This window comes from Budorcas taxicolor, chromosome 3, assembly GCF_023091745.1.
Source record: "Budorcas taxicolor isolate Tak-1 chromosome 3, Takin1.1, whole genome shotgun sequence".
Lineage (NCBI taxonomy): Eukaryota > Metazoa > Chordata > Mammalia > Artiodactyla > Bovidae > Budorcas > Budorcas taxicolor.
Genome location: NC_068912.1, coordinates 117,407,796 through 117,423,624, shown reverse-complemented (window position 1 = coordinate 117,423,624; position 15,829 = coordinate 117,407,796). Strand labels below are relative to the sequence as shown.

The following is a 15,829-nucleotide window of genomic DNA, read 5'->3' as shown; positions in this document are numbered from 1 at the left end:
CCACCGTGGCAGGGGCTTCTGGCTCCCTTACACTCTGTTAGTGCTATCAGTGCCTGTTATGGGATGCTGGTTGCTATGGCAACCAACAGGGGATGGGCGTGGTAGTAGAGAACTGATCCAAGGGGATTACTGAGGACACCAAATGGAAAAGGGCTTAACTCACATGCACTTACAGAAGCTCATTCCTGTGAGCTGGTTGTGAATCATTCGACCCCTTGCTCCCAAGGCGTCTGTCAGGGTTATTTCTTAAGATTCTCATGAGCTCCCTGGGGCTCCATGTCAACTGTGATGCCAGTTACAGTTTCAGGGTCACGCGAGTGGTGTTATGTACATTCTCCTCCCCCTCAGCATGGACTTAAATGAAAAGGAAGAGACGGCATTGGAGGAGAAGACATTTCACATTTCTTCTAAAAATGAAATTGAAATCCATTTAAGTGTAGACTTCCACATGTATGGCTGAGACAGAGCAATTCATTGGAAGAGCTTGTGTCCCTGTGGGCCGACTCTGTGTGTTCGCTAGTGCAATGAAGTCTGCAAAGGGCAGAGAGACTTTATCAGAAAGAAGCGCCAAGAGAGAAGTGCAAGACGAACAACAGAGTCCGCATTCAAGGGAAGAGACTCACAGGCTGAGAGGCCACTGGATACAGGAAACTCTGTGCGTCACTGAGCCAGAGGCTGACGGCACACGTATCACATCTACAGTCCCGTTTGGGCACAGCGCTATTCCCTTTTTGTTCAGTCATATAAAATACATAAGCACAGGCTGCTGGAACTGCAGGAAGCTTCAGAGCTGATGTAATAATCTGTACCAGTCGGGGTTTCAGGCAGGAAACAGAAACCTCTCTCCTTGCTGTGAGCAGAAAGGGATCCATCGCGGGGAATGATCAGGAGGGGTCAGCGGCATGAGCCGGGGCGGGGCCTCCGGGAGTAATTCCCAGGGCCGCCCAGCATCGCCTTCCGCTCCATTCTGGGAGGTGGAGAAGCAGGGTGCTGCGCTTCGGGGCCCGGGTTTAGGGTCACGGCTTCGACCCAGGGTTATGGGAAGGAAGACAGGGCAGGGCAGTCCGCAGCCTACTCCACGCCATGCTGGACTTTGGGGTCTGGCTGTCGCTACTGCCTTCACAGTATGGGGGCCTGTGTCCCTCACTTGTGTCTGACTCTGTGACCACAGGGACTAAAGACAGCCCTCCAGGCCCCTCTGTCCATGGGATTTTCCTGGCAAGAATACTGGAGTGGGTTGCCGTCCCCTTCTCCAGGGGACCGTTCTGCCCCAGGGATCGAACCTGGGTCTCCTGCACTGCAGGCAGAGTCTTTACCACTGAGCCGTCAGGGAGCCTGCTGCCTTCACCACCTCCCTGTAACTCCCCCTCGGCACCCAGGAAGCTGGGGTCTCCCTTAGACCCACCACACCCACCCCAACGCCTCCCGAAGAGGCAGCTTCCAGCAGCTGGGGGTAATCCTCCAAGGAGGGAGCTGTGGCTAGGGCAGCTGTCTTGGCCTGGGAAGGGGTCTGGGAGGGGCTAGAGCCCCATTCTGTACTGGCCGCTAGGGAAAAGACCAGCCTAAGGAGCAGAGAAATCACCACCACCTCCCAACCCACCCCCACACCCCTGCCCCCAGTGTCACTCCAGTGCATCCTCACCCGGAGCTCTAGCTACAGTGAAGCCTGGGAAAGAGGGGTTGCAAGTTTCTAACTTGTGCAGAAGGGGAAGGGAGGAGGTACCAGTGTGGGTTCAACACAGCAGTTACGGGGAAACCAGACTGTGAGATTCGGTGACTTCTGAGTTCCCTTGGGGGGCTGCCAGGCCCAGACCCAGGACCGTCGGTGTTGCGGTCAGAGCTGACTTCTGGGATGGTTTTGTCTTGGAACCAGGTGGCGGGAGGAACTGGTCATTTCACCGAGAATCCCGGATCCCAGTGATTTAGTGAGAAAACCATGGGAGCCACAGTGCTCTCTGCTGAGTGCCTGGGAGGATGTGGGAGGGTTTCCACCAAAGGCTGCCAGCTTCCAGAAGTTTCTGTGACCACGGGCTCTGTTGGCGAGAGTCTAGATTGTCAGTGATTAGTTACAGTTAAATATTACGGAGACCTGGTTCTGATTAAGCAAGGGTTTTAGTTTCTTTACCCTGGAGAAGGAAATGGCAACCCGCTCCAGTACTCTTGCCTTGAAAATCCCATGGACGGAGGAGCATGGTGCAGGCTACTATCCATGGGGTCGCAAAGAGTCGGGCACGACTGCGCGACTTCACTTCACTTCAGTTTCTTTAATGCTTGTTCTAAATGATGCATTGCCATTGCTGTTTAAATAATGTTGATAGTCATTCTTAATACCAAGGAATGTATATTCTCTGTGATTTTGAAAAGAAATAGCTGTATTGGTATTTGAAAAAAGGAACCGCTGAATAGAGATACAGAGGCCACACCTGTTCTGGGAACCTCTCTGAGCGGTGCTGCTTGGGACAGAAAGTGGTGAGCGAATGTTCCCTCATCTGCAGCCTGTGATGTGCCTCGCAGAGGTGGCTCCCGCAGACCCAGCCAGAGAAGTGGCAGCGCGTGTCCAGGCCCGTGGGTCCGAGTCCATGCCAGCCCCTCGGAGTGGGGACGCTGCTGGGACATGTGCTTTCCTGTGTGGGAACCCTGACTGCCCACACGTGACGTGGGCCGTGCTGCTCCTGCTAGAGCCCCCGTTCATTTCTTCTTCCCCTGCAGGAGACGGGCAGGGAGGCACCTCAATCCAGCTCTTTGTCCCCATCCTGACATTCTTCCAGCCGAGCCCCCGGGGTGTAGAGAAGGGGTGAGCCTTCCGGTGGGTGAGTAAGGGGGGCCCCTGAGCTGCAGGGGGACCGTGGGCACCGTCTCTCCTGTACCATCTTCCCTTCCTCCCTAAATGCAGGAAATCGTCTGGAAAGGAGTTAATGATACCTTGACTCCCCAAACTGGCTCTGGAAGGATCTCCAAGTGAAAAGTATCCTTCAGATGTCTCGCTTTCTCTTTTTAAAAGATTTTTTACTGAGGTATGATTTAAAAAGCTGCGTTAGTTTCAAGTGTAGAGCAAAGTGGATCTGACATATATACATATACATATACATATACATATACATATATATACACTCCTCTTTTTTTTAAGGAAAAGAGTTCTTAAAAATTTATTTTAATTTTATTTTTAATTGGAGGATAATTGCTTTACAATACTGTGTTGGTTTCTGCCATGCACCAACATGAATCAGCCTTCGGTATACATATGTCCCCTCGCTCTTGAAGCTGCCTCCCCATTCCGCCCCTCTAGGTTTGAGCTCCCTGAGTCAGACAGCGAATTCCCTTTGGCTATCTATTTTACCTATGGTAATGTGTCTGTTTCCAAGCTACTCTCTCAAATATCCCACCCTCTCCCTCCCCTACAGGGTCCAAAAGTCTGTTCTTCATGTCTTCGTCTCCTTCGCTGCCCTGCGAGTACCATCCTTAGCGCCGTCTTTCTAGATTCCACACATTTGAATTAACAGACATTATTTGCTTTTCTCTTCCTGATTTACTTCACTGTGTGTAAAAGGCTGTAGGTTCATCCACCGCATTAGAACTGACTCACGTGCGTTCCTTCATACAGTCAGGTAACACTCCGCTGTGTGTGTGCTCCACGTCTTTCTCCTCTGTTGATGGGCATCTAGGTGGCTTCCATGTTCCAGCTATAAATAGTGCTGCGACGAACACTGGGGTGGAGGTGTCATTTTCAATTATGCTTTTCTCAAGCGTTATGCCCGGTAGTGGGATCGCTGGGTCGCATGGTAGTCTTATTCTTAGTTTTTTAAAGGAATCTCCATACTGTTCTCCAGAGTCGCTGTATCAATTTGCATTCCCACCAATTGTGCAAGAGGGCTCCTTTCACTCTTTTTTTTAGATTCTCTTCCCATATAGATCATTACCGAGTATTGGGAAGAGTTCCCTCTGCGATACAGTAGGTCCTTATTCTCTGTTTTGTATATAATCACGTGTGTATGTCAGTCCCGGTCTCCCAACTTACCGCCTCCACCTCCACTCCCTGGTAACAGTAAATTTGTTTCTGCAGATGTCTCTTGATATTTCACATGACTTTTCAGCAGGGTCATGTGATGGGTGGGCAGTGAGAAGTTTAAGGCGTCTACAGCCAGAATTCTGATCTGAGCTCTGCTACAAAGCCAGGTTCTTCCCATCTGTCAAATGGGACCATAATCTCACTTAAGAAAACATGACCTATATCTGTTTCAAAGGTGGAGAGAGATAACGCATATCAAAGCACTGTGAACTGTACCAGCTTTGCAGAAACACAAGTTCTTTCTCAAGGGTCTTCCTGTAAATCTGAGCATGATAAACCTTCTTGTTCCCCTTGTGTGTGTCCTGGAGTTGGGACCTTTCGCTTCACAATCGGAATCATTATACACAGAATGACCAAAGGAAAAAAAAAGGATGTAGCCTTTTTTTCTTGCCTTTTCACTGGCAAACAGAGCTTTGGTTAGCCGAACGCCAAGGCGATTTTAATGGCTGGTTTTTTAATATCTGAAAGGGGAGGTTATTAGGAGAAGTCTCAATTCAGAAACTTCAAGAAGTGGGAGGGTGTGGTAAGGGTGGACGGGGGAGACTGCATTTCCTGTTTTCCTTTCAGATGGTGTTGGGAAACACTGCTGGAAAACCATGGAGACCCACAAAAAAAATTCCAGAATTCATTCTCCTTGTGGCCGCCGGGGGCCCAGCCCCAAAGGTGATGAGTAGAAGGGGTGGATTTTTTTTTTTTTCAAGAGTTGGGGTTTGCAGGCGTCCAGCTCTGGGCTCGTGGGGTGAAGACAGCCTTCCGAGGTGACATCAGCTCGTGGTCCAGGCCAGAAGCGACAGAGCAGGAGTCTGGTTTTCATTTACAGTGTTGGGGCAGGCCCGCTGGGGAGGGGGAGAGGAGGGGGCGGAGGAGGGAGGAGGAGGAGCTGGAGGGAGCCTTGACTGTATCCCTGGACCCTGTCCAGTTTGCAGCTCAGTCCTCCACCAAAGGCCGCTCAGTTCTCCCGCGCGCCAGCCTCCTGCGAAGACCCCGAGAGCAGCTTTCCGCCCGCCCAGGGTCCCCTTTCCCCGCCCGGGGTCCCCCCTCTCCTGCAGAAGGGAAAGGAGACGCAGCCCGTGGGGGAAAACCATGCGTCAGAATCGCACATAATTGAATATCGAAGCCCAGGGACGCAGGCTTCTCCAGGTTTGCTCAGGGTAAGTGCCCCTTCGCCCCTGTTCCCCCGGTTTCGGGTTTGTGGCCAGAGGGAAGGGCTTCAAACCCCGCTGACCACGTCTCGATGGCTCTCAGGTTCGTGCCCTGAGAGTCCCTTTTCAGTAGGAGCTGCGGTCTCTGGAAGCTCCAGCTGATTTTTTCTTTCTCCGTGTGTGCCACCTGGGTCTCCCCTGGCGGGGCTGAGGGCCGGAGCTCCCGAGTCCTGCAGTGTGGTCTGTCCTGTCCATCCTTCTCTGCTTTTTGGGCTCACGGTTTATTTTATTTGACATTGCCTCCTCCTTCGAAAGCTCAGCTGGAATCTGAGAATCGGCTTTGTTTGCAGAAGTGCAGGGATCCCAGAGCCACTTTGGAGAGACTCTCCCCGAGGTGGCCGGTGTGGGGGGGCTGGCTGAGCACCTCTGTCGCCCACCGGGAGACGGGGGTGACTTTGCTGTCCGGGCAAGGGGCAGGTGGAGGCTCCTCAGCTCTCACCATCAGGGCTCCATCTTTTCAGGAATCTGAAGTCACTGCTGGTGCCTTGGTCCCCTCTGGGGTTGCCTAAAGGAGCTGCCAGGGTCAGAGGAGGAGAAGGAATTTGGTGTTTGGGCAGCAGGCCTGGTGGATAAGGCAGGGCCCCTGGGGCCACGAGCGGGCCTGCATTGCCCAGATGTGTGGCGCGTGCCAAGCCTGGAGGCCCTGGGGCTTGTTCCCCGGCTGGGAGGGTGGGGCCCCGGTCCTCTCGCCCAGGATGGAAAGTGTTCCCTGATAGTCACGAGTCTGCTCTGGGGACCTGTGTCAGGGGCTACTGTGTGCGGTGGGCTCCCTGGGAGGGCCCAGCGGAGCCCTGGGGGCTGTAAACAGAGATTGGCATTTCACAGCCAGCCCGAGGAGTGAGTTGAGAGGCTGGTCTGGACCCCAAGAACAAACTGCCCTAGACGTAGGGGAGTGTCCTCCACCCAGTGGGGACTTGGAGGAGCTGGCCCTTGCCAGCCGCTTCTCTTGCTGAACAGTTAACTCTGCACGAGAACCACTGGGTCCCATAGCTACAACGGTGCTCGGACCCCAAAGGGAGAGACAGTTCTCACTCAGGGATCCCCCATCTCTGTGACTTCAAAAAACTGAACAGAAATGACTTTAAAATCAGGTTGTGTGTGTTTTTTTTTTTTTTTTTGGTTCCTAAGCAAAATGTTATTGAAAACCAGCTGGTTGTTGGATGCTATTGGAACTCCTGAGCTCTTTGGCTGGGCTAAAGAGAAAGGAAGAGACTCTTGGTGGGAGCGCTGAGGTGCGGCTCCCTGGCTTTAAAGATGCTCCTGGGCTCTGAGACGCTCAGTTACTTGCAGAGGCCGTGGCACCAGTAGGCGGCTCAGAAGGCAGTCCAGTCTTTACCATTTCAGGGAGGCAGACAGCCCAACCGTGGAGGCCCCCGAACTAGCTTGCATCGCGATTTGAAATGTGCCATTTGATTCTGTTCTCCCAGGAGAGACTGCCCTCCTGTCATATTCTATGAAAAGTGACGGGGGAACTGGTGTATGCTCCCCAGGGTTCTCCCAGCTAACAGGGAGAGGAGTGCCAGGCGAGAGAGCTGGTCCCCAGAACAGACCTGGGTTTGCAACCAGAGCAGGTGAGCTGGCTTCCCGCATTCAGGCCACCTCTGGGGATGGGGCCCAGAGGGATGGGACCTGCATTCTGCCCCATTCCTGAGTGGACTTTGCTGAGGGTGAAGGCAGAGGGGTGGGAAGGTGAGGGGTGTTTGTAGGAATTCAAGATCTAGGAATGATCACATGGTCTCGAGCTCTTCTTTGTTGAGGCAAAGGTTTTCCATTACCAGAAGGTGTATTATTATTATTTTTCTTTCTCCACTCATGGCAGTGAGAAAATCATTAAGAAGATCCTGGGTGGAGAGGAGGCTTGGGGAAGAGTCTCATCACAGGGTGGTGAGGGTGGCTCTTCTTTTTCCAGTGGGGGAAATGGAGGGTGTGGCCACCCCCACCTTCCTGGGAGGTGGCTGGGGAAGCCTCTAGAATGTTAGCCCTTGGCCCCCGGCTCTTCCAGCACTTGGGAGGGTGTGTGCCCCACCCCACCATGCTTGTGGCCCTTAGTGGGTGAGATATATGGTGAATATCCAAACTGGGGGTCTTAAGGATGCTTTTGATGCCAGATAAGCATCTTTCTGAATAGGAATTGTTCTTATTTCTGCACCTCCCTTCGTTTTCAAAGTGTTGAGGATTCACTGCTTCTCATTCGCTCATCATAAGTGCCATCTGTGATTTTGTACCTTAGAACCTAATACATCACTGATGATAAAGTAGAAAGAAACTCCTCTATTCAACGGACAATTGATGGTGGGTTTGTGGCTCCAAGGAGGCTCCCCATCTGACTTTGATTTTAAAGCCAGCTTGAAATCAGACCTCCTGCCTTTTGAAAGTTAGCAGAGTTTCGCCCGGGAGGCTTCATCCATGCCCTCGCTCAACTGGTTAAAGTGATCTTTGTCATTATCCAGTTTTATGTGAAATTCTACATTTAGGATTTAAAATCCACTGGGAGGTCCTGAATTCGCAGGAGGCTGTCTTGCCCACATGCTAATCACTTTAGGCAAATGTTTCACTTGAAAAGTAGTGTCAGTTTCCTTTTTGGAAGAACCCAGGGATCGGTTATCTCTTGGGGAAGAATCTTGGGCGGGTTCCCATCTGAAGGGGACTTTCTGTCCCAGCAGCCTTTCCACCAAAACCTACAGGAGCGAAATTTTCACGGTGTCTTTGCTGTGGACAGCAGGCTGTAACACCACACCACTGCTATGTAAATAGCTGAAGACCCGAGGAGCTGGCATTTAAAAAAATCCCATTAGCAGCTCTCACTAAGGAAAGGAATGCTCAAAAATGATGCAGGTTTTCAAGCAGGGAAGCTTAAAAAAGTTCCTGCTTCTTCAGACAGTCTTGGGCTGTCTTCATCCACTTTTCTAGATATGGATTCTCTCTCCAAACATCAGGGAGATGATCCTACCCTTTTAAGAAAAAAAACCACTGTTTGTCCCCTCTGAACCAGGGGTGATGACCATCTGAAATTCAGGGAGCACCCGCCGCACCCCGATTTGCAAAGAGGAGTTCTTCTGGGGAATTCATTAATTTTTGAGAATGTAATTTGAATACCTTCTGGCCTCATTGGTCTGTTTCGGGAAGGACGGGAAAAGGTGAATTAGTGTCTTCCTCCTGGGAAAGCTTTTCCTGAACGTGCATTCTGCTTTCTGTCCTCTAGAGGGCGACGCATCCCTCTGAGCCCTGCGCGGTGCAGGGAGTCTGGGGGCTCACAGGCAATCTGTTGAGTTACGTCTCAGCAGAGCTCGTTGGGTCACGTTGGGACCCACCTAGAGACTGTTTCAATACCTAGTTTTAAAAAAAATGTGACTAATATCTGAAGTAAATGTACCGTTAGGATTTCACTATTTTCTTTTGAGGTGAACGGCTGCTTGCGGTGAAGCAGGCTGTATTCTAAAGTACCTTCATGCAAGGGCGTTGACCAAGTAAGAACTTTTAGAGGAAGCACGTTACTGGTATCTACTGAGAAAGAGTTTCAATTAACACGACGCTTTTTCAGAACCCAGTCTGCTGTATCCGGGTAGGATTTCTGAATTTTAGAAATAGAAGGGATGTTAAGACGGAACTAACCCAGTAACTCCCAAACTTTGGCCCATGTGTCTCATATTCCTTTAAGCTTAATAAACCCCATTGTGCTCCAGGGCGGGGAACTCTGGGGGGGGGGAGGAGGGGACAAAAATGACTAAGACTCCGCCCTGCCCTCGCCTTAGGGCAAATTATTGACTTTGGCAGGCTATTGACTTCCGTTTGGCTACTTGAAATATCCCCAAATTACTACCTTGGTGGATGTTCTGCCCACACCCTTGACACCTCAGATGAAGAAATGGAACCCAGAGGGGTGAACTGCTTGTCTGAGGTCCCCAGAGTATTAGTTGCTCAGTCGTGTTCGACTCTTTGCGACCCCATGGGTTGCAGCCCGCCAGGCTCCTCTGTCTGTGGGATTCTCCAGGCCAGGATACTGAAGTGGGTTGCCATTCACTTCTCTAGCGCATCTTCCCGATCTGGGTCCCAAAGCAGAATCAGCATTTCCTGGACATGCCAGTGTGCTCTCACAGGTGGGTGTTGAGGACCAGGGATATAACACGAGAACACATCTTCAGGAGTACATTTTGGAGTATCACGAGAAGAAAGGTGCTTTTTTTGGCCATCGACCAATCTTTTATAGAGTATCATATTTTATTTAGCAGAGAGGTAATTGTTGCTTCAAAAAAAAAAAAAATCTGGAAAGAAAAGAAAAAAGCAGAAAAATAGGACAAGTATGAAAAGTTCTGCCAAGCCCTCTCCCGAAGGCTGTTAGTCTTTCGTTGGGGCCTGGCTGCGTTTCACATAGTGTGATCCTGGTGTTCTCCTGAATTTTAAGATGTTTCATGAAGTACAGAGAAACATCTGCAAGGTAGGTGTGGCTAGGGAAAGGTCTGAAAGAAGTGCTTCTGTCCAGCCCCCCTGGTTCAGCCCATACCTTCGGTTTTCACGGACCCTGGGCATCGAGCATTGGCCACTGGAAGGGAGAGCTTGTGAACTGATTTAATTTCAAATGCAGAACTGAACAGCAGCTGGAGATGACTCAGGTCTCAAGAGAAGCCATTCCAGGAAACGGGCTTTCTCTTCTGCAATCCTCATCAGTTGATTCAGCAGCCCAGAGCCAGCTCAGCTAAGCCCAGAGACACCCCCCAACCAGCACTTGGTGGGCTCTCTGTTTCTCATGGGGGCAGAAGGAAACCCACCAGCAGTCAGAGCCTAGGGCGACAGATGGAAAAGCAGCCGCAGGACCACTGCTGGTTAGAGCATCGGGAGTCAGCCTCATTCTACACGTAAAGCCGGGGCGGCTGGGAGAGATGGACTGACCTTTACTGACTGAGACAGGAATGCAGTAGATTTTTTCCAAGCTATTATACTAAATCCACGGTGATATTTTATCAGCTACTTAAATTTAATTAAAATGAACTATTTAAAATAATTATCTGGACTTGAACATGAATCAAATTAGAAAACAAACAAAAATGGTTAAGATTCCCTTACCATCTGACATTTTAGCCGCTTTGTTTGAACAGTCCTACAACGGAAGCCCATGGTTTGGAGAGGCCAGTGGCCCCTAGTTCCTGGCTGGCGCAGGCAGGGAGGACATACCGGCATCTGCCCTGGAGCCGATAGCACCGTGTGTCACGTGGCAGGGATGGAACGGGACGTTCCTGCAGTTCCTTTTGAAGCATCTTCTAAGGCATTCTCTTCCCTTACGTTAAATCTGAACTAGTCTCTGCCTAATGCTTGTCACTAGCAAGAGAAACCTCACATTTAAGAGGGTAGAAAGTTATTTACGTGTGCATCGTGCTATCTAGTTTTTCCAACCACAGCAAACGTGGAACTTTCTGCTTCGTGTTTATTATCTTGGACCCTAGCAATATGTCTTTAAATAAATTTCCGAATATCTGGGTGGTTAATCTGGAGGTTCTTCAAGGTGCCTTTATGGGGCAAAGGAAGGTGGCCCCAGACGGTGCTTGGCAGAGCCTCATGGGCCCTCGTTCTGGGAGGAGGTTACCTGTGAGGGCACAGTCCCATCTTTCCTTTCCGGATCGCTCTATTCCAGTGTATGAGCTGCTGAACAGACTTTTCTTTTTTTTCTTTTTTTATAACAGGCACTTAAAAATTGAAGTATACTGTTGATTTGCATGTTGTGTTTCAGGTATACAGCAAAGTGATTCAGTTATACATACATGTTCTTTTTCAGATTCTTTTCCATTATGTTACTACAAAATATTGAGTATAGTTCCCTGTGCATGCATGCTCAGACAGTCCTGTCTGACTCTTAGACCAACCCGGTAGACTGTAGCCCACCTGGCTCCCCTGTCCAAGGGATTTTCCAGGCAGGAATACTGGAGTGGGTTTCCATTTCCTACTAAAATAGTTCCCCGTGCTATGCAGTGAGTCCTTCCTGTGTATCTATGTTATATGCAGTGGTGTGTATCTGTTCATCTTAAAGCTCCTAATTTACGCTTCTCTCCCTTGGAAACCGTGTTTGTTTTCTATGTCTGTGAGCCTGTTTCTGTTTTGTAAATAAGTCCATTTGTATCATTTGTTAAGATTCCACATATAAGTGGTATCATGTTGTCCCTCTTTCTCTGCCTGACTTACTTCACTTAATACGATAATCTGCAGGTTTATTCATGTTGCTGCAGGTCACACGATTTCACTCTCTTTTATGCCTGAGTAATATTCCACTGGGCATATATACCACATCTTCATCCATGTGTCTGTCGATGGACACTAAAAGTCTACAGATAATAAACGCTGGAGAGGGTGTGGAGAAAGGGGAAGCCTCCTACACTGTTGGGAATATAAATTGGTGCAGCCACTATGGAGAACACCATGGAATTTCCTTAAAAAACTAAAAATAGGTCGACTGTATGATCCAGCAATTCCATTCCTGGTGTATATCTGGAAAAGACAAAAACTCTAAATTGAAAAGATACATGTACCCCAGTGTTCATAGCAGCACTGTTTACAGTGGCTAAGACATGAACAGACATTGTTTTACATGACATTACCAGGAAGATCCAGAGGTCTTGAATCTGATACTCAGTGTCTGACAAGGACACCAGTAAGTGGCAGTGAGCCCAGGCTGACACTTAAGATCAGAAGAATTAAGTTTTGCTGTCATAGGACACACCTTCAGAGCCTGGGAGATGATTGCTTACAGATGTGAATGTGTGGCTAATATTTTCTTCTGTAGCACAATTTCATGGAATGGAAATGTGAGATTCAAATTGTAAAATAAATGGTACAAAAGAAGCTTCTGATGCATTTCTTTGGAGGGGGTCTTCTTACAGTTGTTCCAAATTGCTTGCTTTAGAAGTTTCCCCCAAAGCTCTTTCAGTAGCAATAATATGTTAAATGCCCATGTCCTCCCTCCCTAACTGAAGGATCTAATAAACCCTCTTTTAGCTTCCTCTCTGGGACAAGAATTTTCCCCAAGATTCAGAAAACAAAGAGAAGAAGAAAGAGGAGAAGGACAAGAGAAAGAGAGAGAGAATAGGGTGCTGCAAGCTGGAAGCCCCTGGGGTTGAGAGAAATGTGACTTTTCATCTCACAGCAGATGGCAGGGCTCTCTGGCTGCGGTCTTCCACTATTTCCGCAGCTCCCACATAAAACAGGACAGTCAGGAGTTAACAGAGTGCTAGAACTTGATAGGAGGACCAGCCTGGTTTTAAAAAGCAGTGCTTGGAGAAGGCTAAATAAATGACTTCAAAATGGGAGCTCTGGATACATTTAAGTCTTTGTTGGAAAATGATTTCCTTGTGTGCATGTGTGTCTCTTTCTTAAAAAAGATTTCCAGACATGGAAAATGAAAAAGCTTTTGAGTAGACTTAATGAAAATTAATCTCATGAAATTGCAGAATAGCTTGGGAATGTCACTGGACTCTGAATGCAATTTTGAGTTGAAGGGCCATGGAGAGTAATCTTCATAATGAGAGGTGTCTTTTTAAGTTTTAAGTGGACAGCTATGAAAAGGAAAAAGGCATCTCAAATTCTTTTTAGAATGAGACCAGTTAAAAAAAAAAAAAAAAAGACTTACTAATGCTCAATAGAAAGATAAGAATTGAATGAAGTCCTATGACTGGTCATAGGACTGGATCATAGGACTGGATCATAGGATCTATGACACAAAGCTGCATAACACCCCATCCAACCCAAGGGTCTTAGGCAGCCAATTCTGACTTTTTTCATATTTGAAAGGACAGCAGCAGACAAATGAATTCTGTTGATACAGAATCTGTGGTTTGTCACCACCGAAGAAATTAGGTCTGTTCCCACCCCCGCACCCCCCACCCCCGCCAAAGAAAAGACATGGGGAGTTTCCTTGAGACTGGGGCCAAGTCTGGCATAGCCTGTTAGCATTTCCTGCCTTTGGGCTTTGGAAACGCAAACTTTCCTTAGGTTTCTGGTTCAATCTTGTTTTTAAGTGGCAGTGGACAAAACACTTAGTCTCACCTGGGTTCAGTTTCCCAGCTATAAAATGAAGGAAAACACGGCCATGGGGCTGTGGGAGGAGGACATGGGATCCCACCACTGAGACAGGGGCTTAGCAAATATGACTTGTGCCCTCTTGTCTCTGTTTCTTGGGCGTGGGAGGGAGAGTTAGAGGAGGACAATGAAGGGCAGGGAGTGGCTGCCTTGTTCCTCCTTATTAAAACGGACAAGCTGGGTGATCATTTGGGGAGATGATGTTTGACATCTTTTAATAATCTAAATGAAAGAAAAAAGTCTCCAAGATTGGTTGCCAAGAACTTCAGTTGTAAAAAGTGGGATGCCAAGACATGATAAACAATAGGAGAGATTTAGCTGCAAACAAAACCATGCACAGATCTTCAGCAGCTGGGCTGGGCATGCTTGAGCCATATGACCGGCTCCCAAGCACTGCAGCAGGACGACTGTGGGGGAGCTGAAGGCATTCTTCCCACCTGGGAATTCAGCTCAGCCCAACATGTGAGCTCATCAATCATCCGTGGAGCCTGGAATCCTCACCATCCGGCATTCAGATCTTCTGTCTTGCTGCCAGAGCTGGGAGAGCATCTCCCCCTTGCCCTCTCCTTGCCTCCCCCTCCTGTCTTCCCCTCTCTTTCCCTTTCTTCAACATCTGGGTAGATTTTAGGGGAGGCAATCGCACCACACCGTATATACTTTTCATTTCTTTGTGTCCCAATGAGAAGCACTTCATTTAGAAGTCTCCTCTACGAGAGATTAAGATCTCTGAAACAAAAATCTTTACATATATTTTTCAATCAATTTAAAGCGCATTTTCCCTAGAGAATAAGTAGTAATTAATGCCTCAGAAGATTCCCTGGTGGCTCAGTGGTAATAATCTGCCTGCCAGTGCAGGAGACGTGGGTTCAATCCCTGGGAAGATTCCCTGGGGAAGAAAATGGCAACCCACTCCAGCATTCTTGCTGGGATAATCCCATGGGCAGAGGAGCCTTGCAGGCTACATACAGTCCAAGGGGTCTAAGAGAGTTGCACATGACTTAGCAACTAAACAACAAATCAGACTGGACAATTATTTTAGACTTTGTCAATAGAGACCCCACCCAGTGTTTAAGATATGGCAGAATACACGGGTTCCATGAAGTTGGATCTGACCCTGCTGTAAGATATAGGTCTATGGAATTCTCCAGGCCAGAATACCAGAGTGGGTGGCCTTTCCCTTCTCCAGGGGACCTTCCCAACCCAGGGATCAAACCCAGGTCTCCTGTATTGCAGATGGATTCTTTACCAGCTGAGCCACAAGGGGAGCCCAAGATATAGGTAGGGATGCTAAAAACAAGCAAAACCAGCAAAAACCACTCAATTCACCCATGCTCTCTGTCAAGACTGTCTACAGAGTTGCCTGAAGCTGGCCCCATGCCACACGCAGTGGCTGAACAGGTCTCGTCTCATATCCTATTTTTTCTTCATGGATTACACTGTCCCGTGCTTTGCAGTAAGGTCCTATACTATTTTCATGCCCTCTTTCCAAAACAAAACTACTACTTAAAATCCTGCATCTTGAACTGGACCTCCCAGAAGAGTTGCATCAGATCTTTTTCTTGAAGCAGTGGTGCTTAAACTTCAGGGGGCAGTTAGAAGAGATGTGGCTAGAATCACAGGTGAACATGGACCCTGTCCCCAGAGACCCCCATAGACACAGGTATATTGTATACATTTGTGGGAGGTTGACAAATCCTTTGAAATCTGTGGATCCATATAAAAAAAAAAAAGATTCTTGACCTATTAGAATATTACAAGTTGTCTTCAAAAGCACAGGCTATATTTCTAGAAAGAATCCAGTAAAATGTAAATAATGTAGGTGGACAATTTTCCCATAAAAGAGTTTTCTAGTAGGATGATTATTACTGATAAAGAAACCTGCCGTTCACTTTTAAGGGAAAGAATCAGGAGTAGCATATGTACGATGTACTTTTACACTGCTCTAAAGTGTATATCCTCAACTGAGAAAACCTACAAAGACTACAAATACTGTATGTGCTTTTCTCTTTCTTTCTAAAGACAAACTCAGGAATAGGTTGAGCAGAATTTGAGAAAGAAAGGTATGGCTGGATGGAAAGGTCTGGAAGATTCCCAGGGTAGAGAACACTGGGGCAGTGCTCGGACAGAGGCTTGGTGGGTCATCCATAGTGAAGAAAGCAGAGCAGCCAGCCATGCGTGGGTTTCTACGTGTGCCTGTGGGGATTGCCCTGAGCACCGAGCAGGACTTGATTACAGTTTGGGGACCCTGTGGAACAAAAGCTCTGGATGCTGGGGAAATCCCTTCCTATATCATACAGATCCCTGTCTAACACGTGTCAACTATTTCAAGCCAAGAGGACTGGGCTGTGTTGCTGGAATGTTACCACTGGCTGTCACTTCACTGTGGAAAGAAATATGTTCTCTTGATGACTGGCCTTTTGATCATCTTCAGAACAACCTTTTCTTCTCACTGTTAATACATTTCCAAAAAAACAGTTGTATTGACGGGAGGTTTTGTATT

At 48.3% G+C, this 15,829-nt stretch overlaps 1 protein-coding gene across 1 annotated transcript in view; it reads left to right on the top strand.

Moving 5' to 3' along the window:
* The first annotated feature begins 4,984 nt into the window (after positions 1-4,984).
* COL6A3 (collagen type VI alpha 3 chain) overlaps positions 4,985-15,829 on the top strand; it is a 91,067-nt gene continuing 80,222 nt past the window's right edge. Inside the window, exon 1 of the mRNA XM_052638006.1 lies at positions 4,985-5,217. The gene's annotated coding sequence lies outside the window, so the exon portion shown is untranslated. The remainder of the gene's footprint in view (positions 5,218-15,829) is intronic.